This window comes from Notolabrus celidotus, chromosome 6, assembly GCF_009762535.1.
Source record: "Notolabrus celidotus isolate fNotCel1 chromosome 6, fNotCel1.pri, whole genome shotgun sequence".
NCBI lineage: Eukaryota > Metazoa > Chordata > Actinopteri > Labriformes > Labridae > Notolabrus > Notolabrus celidotus.
In genome coordinates, this window is record NC_048277.1 from 29,886,197 (window position 1) to 29,896,247 (window position 10,051).

A 10,051-nucleotide genomic window follows, 5' to 3' on the forward strand; every position below is an offset into this window, starting at 1 on the left:
GAGCAGCTGGAGACGCCGGAGATGAAGGAGTGCCGTCTATCTTCTAACATTTACACAACGATAAAAAGAAGACAAGGATCGCCACTGAAGTCAACAGAAGTTGACACGCAAAGCTTCAGTCTCAGATGTTGTTAGAGCACCACTATCTCTGTTTGAAAAATGAGCTGACAAGTCCTGTTGAGCCAGAAAGCAAAAAAAAAAAATCAGGTAACATTTTCTTTCTGAACACTGTCAGCACGTCCAACCATGATGTTTTTCCAGTAAAACAAGGAAATATCGAACTGGTACTTTATGAAACTTCAGGAATCACGATCAGCTTGTTCACGTCCACATGAGTGACACAAACGAAAGTGGAACAGGGCGTCAGGATCAACCAGTATGTCACATCGCTTTGCTCAGGGATCTATTTTTTACTCCTTTTCATCATCAAACAGGTGTCAAAATGACTTAAACCAGCTTCTTAATGTTGCTAAAACTGTCCAGAATGTAAAAAGAAGTGAGTTTTCTCTGCCTCTCTGCTCCACTCTGTCTCAGCGTGCAGCTAACAAACCCCCTGTGGGACACAGATGACTCTATAAGTGATGAACAGCGTGTGGTTATTGATCCGAGCCCGTGAGCAGAGAGAAAATGTCGACCTCGCCTGCTGGGTGGTTGGGTGTGTCCTGCAGCTTTTCTGCCTGAGGTTCAACCTGCATGGAGCTGAGCCTCAAACAGACACACCGACTGGTTCTATGAGGGGTTTTTTTATGTGCACATTGTTATTTAATGTAATCAATCAAATAACATACCACTCTTTTGACCAATCATGAGCAAGAAATCCCACGTGTGAGATTTTGTAAATCAACAAAGCTACAAAACTGATTTAGGCCAAATCTACACTAAAATAGCTGAGAGATGATGAAATATTCTTTCTAAACAGGAAGAGCAGATCAGCAAAAAGAGGCTTCTCTGTGTATTTCTCATTTCAGCAGTACAGCTGACTTGTTGAATCATAATAACAGCGATGGACCCCCTGCTTTGAACCAGTGATTGCACAGAGAACAGAAAGCTCATTCTGTATCAGTTTCCTGCTGCAGATATTTATGGAACAGAAGAGTCGTGTTGCTAACAAGACACTTACAAAGGCAGCTCTGAGAGGCTCTCTCTGTCACAGCAGCATGTAATAAATGACAACAATGACACGAGGTAATTCTTAGGATTAAGCCCTCGTTGTTTCGGACGCAGCCATGCAACGTCTGTCGCTGAGCACAAACTGAAAGAACAGCTGAGACTGACTGAATATTGAGTCATAAACAAAAGACCAGGACAAATTCAAGCTGTGGGTCAGTAATGGAGGTTGAAGCTATTGGATTGGTCCAACGTCAACATCCTTCCATCTGGCTCAGAGGTTAAATCATGCGCTCCATGTACAGAGGCTACTGCCGAGGTACGATCCTGACCTGCAGGACTTAGCTACATGCAACTTGTGATCTAGAGTATTTTGTTAGGGTTTAAAGCATGAGGTTTTTCTGTTTCCTTCAAGCCTTTGTTGGACAAGAAGCAGCAGAATCATCATTTGCTTCAGTTCTTGTTATTGTTTTGCATTTTATTGATTCTAATAAATGATTGTCATTGATCTTTTCCAGATTTAGTTTGGGGACCTCAGAGGGAAAACCTTCTTTTGCATTATGTTGCAGACCTACCGACCAAGACAGACCTAAGAGGGGGAATTTAATGAAAAGTCAAGATTTCAGACTAATCATTACAGTCATAATTTATCCTCTGGGGAGCATGCATCGCTGCCCCAAAATAAGGACAATCCAGCTCATAGTCGTTGTGACATTTAGCATAAAACCAAAGATTCAGCATTCTGAAAAATACCAAGTGATGAGAGACTTTATCAGGGTTCATCCTCTGGGTACACTGATTGAATAAAACTTGGTGACAATGCTAATAACATAAGAAATGTCAATCTGAACTAACAGACACCCTTTGAGAACCCTCCAAAGGTGACATGGGTTTCATTCTTGAAGCAAAATTGCAACACGTGTAGAAGTAAAACATCGACCTGGCATTATTTGTTTAAAAAAAAACATGGCTGACGTCGTATCTTTGCAAAGTTTGGTCCAGGAATAACTTTTTTGTTTCAAAAATTTCCAAAATGTTATGAAGTTTTCATACTAATTGCACCTAATATTCTTGCTCTTCTCCTGCTGTTACAGAATAAAGTAGGATGCACGTCTGAGCCAAGGAAATGTCCGTCCTACTTTTCTCTCCCCCATTCTGAGCGAGGCCAACAGAAACACCCCACAGAGTGTTACTGCATTTAAGCAGCTTTGCCCAAGACTTGTGCACCCGAATGAGAAGAGATGATCTGCCTGCAATTTTGACTCTGGAGATGGGGTCAGCTGAACATTATCCAGGAGAGCTCCTGCTGAGTAACTACTGGACATGATGATAAATGAAGAGAGGGAGTTCATAAGGCAGGCAGGAAAAACAGACACCTTTAAAAAATGCAAAAGCGCGGTGACATGCTTCTTCAATGTCAACAGATTGACCACAGATGTACCGTCAGTGTTGTCCGTAACCACCGCACGGTTACCCAACATCAACAGTCCTACTTTGAAACACACTACCACAAAAACAATCGAACCTCAGCAGGGTCACAGTGTCACTAATGGCTCCATCATCTTCATTGATCCTTCACTTTCCACCTCTATTTCCCGTCCGTCCTGCAGCTCTGTGCTGGGATTTGTGTCTGCAGAACAACGATCAATATCAGCCTTTTGGTTTTCGTGCATTAGAGGTCTACATTTTTCATTTTCAAATAATCAATGCTAAAATAAAATCAGATTTTTGTTTCCACTGCAGAGCTCTGAATGACAGGAGACTGCAGGGCAGGGTGGGCTGAATCATTTGACACACATTTGTATTTAATTCTGTTCATAAAGATCAGAAAGTACAGTACAATAAAGCTTATTTTATCCTGCTGACTCACTCTGGTTATGACTGACGTGAGACGGTCTGACTACAAAAATATCCAGATCAATAAAAGGACTCCACATGAAGTAATCCTCTTCTTACCCTTAATTTAAAACTGCTTTTTCCTTCCTTTCCAATTACATCTGTGAAGGGCTCAGGCTGAGTAATGCTCGCAGACCGACAGCTCTCCATGCATTATTTCTGCGCTGTAATGAATGGCGAGTTAGTGGAGTTTGGGGAAGATCAAAGCAGAGCAAGTCTGGCCCTAATAATGGCCCTCACAACGCTGGACCAGGAAGAGGCAAACATGTCACGACCAGCAGGATGTGCATGTTTTTGCATGGAGAGCAGGGGATTACACTCGTCCATGCAAATGCAAAACCTGGCGCTCTACGCTACAGGCTTTTGTGATGTTCGCTGAATGCTTTGCAGAAGCTTTTGCATCAGGCATAAAGAGTGACAGGTAGAGTAGAGTGACAGGTAAAGTGACGGTTAGGTCCGGGAAACGTCCTCCCTGCAGGGACTGCCATTTCTGGTTTACATTTACAGTTGCCATGCTTGGTGTGGACTGACAGACATGTGAGAAAGCAGTGCGTGCATTTCTGCATAAGTGCTTTTGTAAAAGTATATATAAAAGGAAGATGAAGTCATTGTGGTTGGAGACGAAACGGCTTCGTGATGAAGAGGTCTGCAGCTCTTCATTGGAAGCGTCCTTTAACATGACTCTGAAGGCGAAGCAAAACAAGGGTGCCACAAGAATTACCAGAGGCATGTTTTTTCAGCAACAGATGGAATTTGACATCAGAAAGAGGATGTCAAATTGCATGTTTGCGCCCACATTTCGGGCTCTGCCTTTGACAGCAGCTCCCTGCAGAAGTCAGACGATCTAGAAATGACGTGCGGCCTGTCGGAGAACCAGTTTCTTTGTCCTCACTGTTTCTTCTTTACTTGATCGTTGTTTTGACCTTTAAAAGGAACAACAATGGCAGACTTGGTTTTGAATTTTAACAATCCCAGAAAAATAGAATGCAACAAGCAAGTAGAGCTAGCTTAGAACAAATTGAAAAGGAGAGCAGATAACAGGTTAATGAGTTACCTAGGACACAAATTATGTCAATGAAATGAACACAATGATGAAATATTGTATCAAATGTGGATGTATGGGTCTTTTATAAACTGACAAGTAGTACTCATAGACTGTATAAAATATGGACTTGGTATCTGTAACGTCACCCGTCTGTTTCTGAAGCGCTGTTTTGAGGCCAATTGTCGGTGGGAGCCATATTGCTGCTGTCGAGTGATTGTGATGTTAAGAGGTGGGCTTTGAGCCTCCTAGCCAACAGCTACAGTGTTCCCGCCTGTCAATCAAGTCAGCTGTGCCTCTCATGGAAGACTTCAATCAATCAATCAATCTTTATTTGTATAGCGCCAAATCACAACAAACGTTATCTCAAGACGCTTTTACAAACATAGCAGGTCTAGACCACTCTATGTCAAATTATGAACAGAGACCCAACTTCAAGACAGGGTAAGACTCAGTCTGACCCCACCTTAATCCATCATGAGCATTGCACATCGCAGTATTTAGCTAGTTACAGTGGCGAGGAAAAACTTCCGTTTAACAGGCAGAAACCTCAGGCAGAACCAGACTCATGTTAGACAGCCATCATGCCTTGACCGAGTTGGGTCTGGAAAGACAGATAGAGGGGAGTAAGAGAGAGAGGTGATGAGACGAGTAGTAGTAGTAGAAGCTGTTGCCGCTGGAGTCCAGCACGTCCGTATCAGCTGGAGTCCAGATCGTCCGCAGCAGGAGGACGTCTACGGCAGTGACTTGTGACCTCAATATCTTTGAAATAACCGCGTTGTGAAAAAATTCACCCCCCGTACATTGTGTCGATCGAGAAATGAGCTATCCAGACTACACTCGTCTTTTGTACCAGGCTGTAAACATGTTTATTTCTGCTGTAAAGATCAGCTTTTTTGAATTGGTGTGTATGTGGTTTCCAGTACTTCCGGAGCCAGCCTCAAGCGGATCCTAGATGAACTGCAGTTTTTAGCACTTCCCCATTGGACTCATAATTTTAGACCGGAGGTTGCCGCTTGGTAGTACTAGATAAACCACATAACTGCAGCTACACAGAAACTACTCAAACAGCTGGTTGCGGTTGCTTTTACAGCCTTTGGATGACGAATGATAACATTACAAAACACAGAATCATCTACTATAAAAACCTGTAAAAAGAAGGATGACGTTAAAAGGAGAACATGCTGTGTAAAAAGCCAGGGGAGGAACAGACAAACTGCACATCTTCTATTAGAGACGCTCAGGGGGGGTCAGCTCCTGTCACAGTGACTCATGAGGTTGAACGTACGTACACGGCTGTTCAGAAATGGCGTCATTCAAGTGACGGGAAGAGAAACCAATATGTTCTCTGAAGTCAGCAAGGACAGACGGAGGAAGAGTGAAGACGTAGGTCTGAGATCTACAAGGTCGACCCACTTAAAAAACCACTGACCAGAGAGTCGTGATGCAGCTTTATTCATTAAAAGCTCCTGTGAAACAGAGTGAGATTAATATTGATGCCTCTTTATGACCTAAGAAGGCAAACCAGACCATAAGGAAATGAACAGAGCAGTTTATGTTAAGATTTTTAGTGCTTCTAACCACTGATACTGAGTAGATGCCAGATGAGCATGCTTTTTATTACAGTTTCTCCTGCAAAGATTCATAAAGGGATACATTTGGCAATGAAAAGAAAGACAGATAGATTTATTTTGTCAGAAAACACTGCCTACACAAATAAAGGACAAAGAGAGCAGGAAAGAGGTAAGACATACCACTTTTTCCACTTTAAGATCATCATAAAAATAAAGTCCCTCACAGCTGTAGAGAGCCTGAATGTCTTTCTAAAAGACGAGACAATAACAGAGTATAAATCATTATCTGCTCACAGATGAATCTACCTGGTAAGAGAGTCACATCCTACGCCCTCACTGAGAGACTGCAGGAATTTCTAAGCCCCACGTTTAGTATTATTGTTGTCTGGGCCTTAATCCAACCTGAGGCGGAGTTCATGTTTGTAAAAGAGAGGGAGGGGATAGCAGTGGAGAGGAGGGGGTCGTCCAAAAAACCTGAGATCACTGGACAAAAATAAGAAGAATGTGCCCTGACCAGATGTCTGCGCTCTGACAGGCTCGGTTTACAGGATCGTAAACACTTCAGTCCAACACTGAGGTGGAAAACATCTCAGCCTTGACCTCTGACCCCGTACACAAAGTGACAACATGTAGAACCAGGCCCTGCAGCAAGAACACAAGGTGTTTCATTAAGAGAGGCTGTTCACTGTACAGATTTAACTACTGCGACGGCTTCCAAGAAATGTCCGTGTGACGTTTTGATTTGTTTTTTGAGGAAAAGCCTGCATTGTTTGCCTCGACCACACCTATTGTCTGCACCAGGCCTTGAGTTACAGCGAATCAAACCAGGCTGGACACAACAACAATGCTGCGTACATTCATTGGCAGCCCCTCACATCGTCTGATCCTCTCTCTCCCTCTCTCTCTCTCTCTCCCCCTCAATAGTAGAGGTTTATCTTGGTTCTCGGTTTTCATTTGGATGAAATAAGGCACCTCCCTCTTCTCCTGAAATCCAAAAAGGAAATGAGTCTCCAATTAGGGAAAGAGGAAGATGCTTCAAGGTTCTTGTTTTTCACTCTGGTGAAACAGGACACGACTTTCACTTCCACCTCTCAGTTTTCAGCCACAGAGCACTTGGACGTTTCTCTTCGCCTCCTCCACATGAATCATTTCCTGTGATGGTCATTTTGAAAACACAGACCAGCAGAAGATCATCACATCCTCTTTTTAAACCTGCCGTTTCTGGGCTAGAAGAGCTCTGACCACTGACTCCTGAGAAACCTGAGAGTGAACCTAAAAGAAGAACTGAATTAGCTACCAGCCTCCTTGACACGCTGCATTGTTGTCTCTGCTGCTGCGGGGCTCTGACCTGTTCACATAGACTGACAGACTGACAGAGGAGGGGGCAAAAACAAGCAGAGGAGACAACTGTCAAGTGCAGGTCTGAGAGTCGAGGCTGTGGTGTAAGCGCAGGTAATGACCAGGCTGTGCAGGCTGCACGACTGGTTCAACCTTTCATTAAAGCACATAGACCTGCTTAAAGGGGACTACCTTTGACTTTGACTAACATGAAGTAAGGCTTTGTTGAGACAACAAAGCCTGAGTGGCTTAATACAAACAGACAAGCAGGGAGAGATAATCCACACACTGAGAAACACAGCTGATCAAATATTCTAAGAATTAAATCACCAAAATAAAAGCCCCATACGTTCCTGCTACACCAGCTTTGTTTGTCCATATATATATGTAACTGAGATTCACTTAAAAACATTCTTACTGCAGCAAGGAAGAGGCTTTTATTTTGAAAACTTGCAGTGTTTAACATGAGTGACTGGAGCCATCATGGGCCAATCCTGCAGATTAGATCTAACCATCACACCGAGGAACAGTCATTCAGGATTACATCACAGAAACAGAGACTCAAAACCGACAGTATGTCTACTACACTATCTCTCTCAGTCCTCAGATTACAGACTGCAGCTGACCCTCCACACAGCTCAGAGGATGTTTTTAAAATCCTTGTGTCGCCTGCAGACCAAACGTCTGTTTTCTGTCAGCCTGAAAAAAAAAAGAAAGGCCGAAGAGAAGAGGAAGAGGAGGGTAGAAAAAGAGAAAGTGGTGTCATATCGCAGTGACATCCTCGCAGCCAGATCATGCTGGAGGATGTCAGAGATGCTCAAGCACACTTTTACTGCAGAGAGACCTGTGGTGTCAGATTTTTAGGTTAGCATTTGAACACATCACATTTAGGATGACATTATAAAAGAGGGAAGAGCTGCAGAGATGGCCACCCGTCTGCTCCCTGCACAGAGGCCCAGAGGGAAGCCTGTACGAGTGTGTGTCAGTGTGTTTTTGTCAGTGCGTGTGTGTCAGTGTGTGTGTGGGGATATCAATGATGTGGATTAGGTACACTCCATTTAGTCCCAAGAATGCAGCCATTAGACCAACACATCTCCCACAAGGACGCGCCTCGGGGCATGTCTCAAAAAACATGGTAGGATTGAAGACAGTCACACACACACACACACACACACACACTTACTGGGATCATCATCAGCAGCATGATATGATAGATAAAGACACACGTAGCTCTTTTCTGTGAATTTTCACACTTGACCATGCTTGGATGAATAATACAAAAGATGTGTGTGAATCTGCTCCGGTAACAAGTAAGACGATCAGAGCTTCATCAATAAATCAGGTACTGATGAGACGTGTAATCGAGAGGAAGTCTGCTTCATGGAGACACACATGCACACTTTGCTTGTGTGGAGCAAACTGCACAAAGAGTTAAAGACAGTGGGAGCTAATTGATGTGATCTGATCAGACATGCAAGAAAAATAAATGACAGGGTTTTTTTTTTCAGATTAAAGGGATGCACAGAATATTAAGGGCCCCTACTAAGAACTACTAACCCCTATGAACCTGGTCTTCTCAGTTGATAAGGGTTTACTAGTCGCATAGAGAGCCATCCTGCTGAGTGAGGGCTTCCAGGCTTTTGGTATCCCTGCTAAAATCTGGCTTGATAAATCTGTCACCGCTTATAAAATCACTCCTGAAAAAAATAATTTCAGAATAAAACTTTGATCTATGTTCAAATTATTCTTCCATGTTCTTCTTTGGAATTTTTGAAGACATTTTTTAGCTTTCTGTGAATCAATTTGTGATTCTTTTTGTCAGAGGAGTTTGCTGGTTTTCTTTCAGTGGAACTGTTTGGCGGGTACAGACAGGGAACACCCCACAAGAGCTGCAGTTTTATAAAAGCTCTGACCCAGTCATCTAGCCTTCACAATCCAATTCTGGTCAAAAATGCAGGAATTCTCACTCTTTCTGCCTCCAGACCTCAACTTCAAGGACAAATGGGACTTGCTGCTTAATGTATCCAACCCACAGACAGGTGCCACAGTCTCAAGATAACCACTGTCAGTTTGCATAGTGTTATGACTGATCTGTGTACATTTTCTATCCGGCAAGATACATTTTTTACCATGCAGTGTTAATCATCTACCATGCAACATCCATGTTTTCTGGGCAAAGTACATTTTTCACCTGGATGAATGTTTGCCATGTTACTGGGGATGTCTGAATGTCATGCACTCAAGGTGAAGTATTTTTTACTCATTGATCACTGCAGAATGACAGTTAATGCTTTCAAATCTGCCATGTTCCCATGACTTTTCTGGCTCTGAACTGAGACACGCAGAAAATCCAGAAAATGAAGAATAACTGCAGAAACTTGACGTCTTGCAAGTGTTATCTCTGAGTGGATTTACTGACGGTATCAAAGGAGAGTTGAGTGACAAAGTGAAACAGAGCTCTCTCCGCTTCTTTTGAAGACCGACCACAAACTCTCACCGAGTTTAGCAAACATAAACACACACACATATACACACACACAAACAAAGATAAACCCAGCCACAGAGCAAGTCTCAGTGAGCTGCAGCAGCTATTGATGAAAATGTGATGAAACTTCAGATCAACACCAGACATATGTGAGCGAAAACACAGCTAGTTCACATTTGATGCTTCTGTTTTATTTTACAACCACAAAAAGGGAAACAATTGGAGAACAAATGCAGCGTAACACCAACACAGTTTCTCAAACTGCTATCTGTTTTCTCTATTCGGGCTCTGAGGCTATCCCAGTACACACCTGGTAAAGGGATAATACAGAGAGAACAAACACAACTTTCATTCCCTTATGTGTATACGCACCAGAGCTGTTGTATAAATCAAAAAAGGCATATTTACAGGATCTTTGGCATCAGTGGTGAGAAAAAGAAAAATGAATAACTTTTAAGGGCCTGGATCATAATACGTGGTGTTGGTGTCACAGGTACGAGGAGTGCTTTTAAGCTCCTTGGAGGAGTTTAGTTGAGTAAGAAAGAGACTCAAATTAACATGAATGCTTCTGTATGACCTTCAAAGGCAAAAAGGAGCATTAGCATAATG